Genomic DNA, 1,195 nt, shown 5'->3' with positions numbered 1-1,195 from the left:
CTATGGTCTTGTGCAGCTGGCAAGCATTTTTGTCATTTCTTAGGCCAATTTGCAAAAATTGTTAAGTTTTCCCTAGAATACCAATTTTAAAAGTTACATGAAAAGATACAGTTAAAAGACATATAGATAAAATGAAATATTAAAAATACTGGCATTTAGTGGGTAGAGACTAGGGATTCTGTTAATCATCCTACAAGTCGCAGGACCATCCTAACACAGAACCATCCAACCATAAAATATCAGTAGCTCTAAGGTTGAGAATCCCTGCCCAGGTTGAGAACTCCTGCGCTAACTAATACGATGACTAATATTATCGTTTTCCACAGCTTTACATTTTAGTTTTATAGAAACAACTCTCTTTGTTTTTGTAAATTTAATTAAGTCACATAATTATAGAAGCAGGTTCAACCGGAATAATTTTGGGTACAAAATACCATTCTTCTGGAGGGAGCTTAAGTGCATATGGGACACTAGAGACAAGCTTACTAACCACCAGCTTTCAGCATGTCATACGTGAGACTGAGAGAGATTGGAGGGTACTCCTGAATCTATGATTTGGTAGAGTATAGTAAGTTAGGAGAACTACATGTAAATATGTGTGTATCTGTATATTTACTTTTTCCTCTCATTTTATCTTCCAATAGAATTTTAAATAATGGAATTATTTAAAATGCATTTTATGTAACTTTTAAAGATACTTATTACAATTCAGTATTTTTGGATGTATTGCTATAGAAAGATCTTTAATTTCCTGATGAATAATTTTCTTTTAATTAATTCTATTCAATTATATTAATATTATTTTGTGTAGTTTTGCAAATTTAGGTCAAGTCATACAACAATACATCACGTGTAAGTACTGGAATATTTTTCAAAGTTTACAGAATTAGAAATAGATTGAAATGGAACATTTGAGGAGAGAGAATTAAAAATTAATTTGAAAAGCTTCCAGGTTCTGTGTTTTTCCCTTAAAAATTCCAAGGACAGAGCTAAAAATGTCCCCCTTTCCCCATTAAAGTGTAATATAGTACATATTGCTCTGCAGGAGCCTCAGACTACCCTGTAGGTATTTTGGTAACTGGCTGTGTGGGATCCTGTTGGAGAATTCAGAATCTACCTGTTTGGATGGAAATTTAAACTCAATTGATCTTTGTACAGGTTAATTTTTTAATCACTTTTGAAGCTTTTTTTTTAA

This window comes from Hipposideros armiger, unplaced genomic scaffold (assembly GCF_001890085.2).
Source record: "Hipposideros armiger isolate ML-2016 unplaced genomic scaffold, ASM189008v1 scaffold_194, whole genome shotgun sequence".
Lineage (NCBI taxonomy): Eukaryota > Metazoa > Chordata > Mammalia > Chiroptera > Hipposideridae > Hipposideros > Hipposideros armiger.
This window is presented reverse-complemented; position numbering follows the sequence as displayed.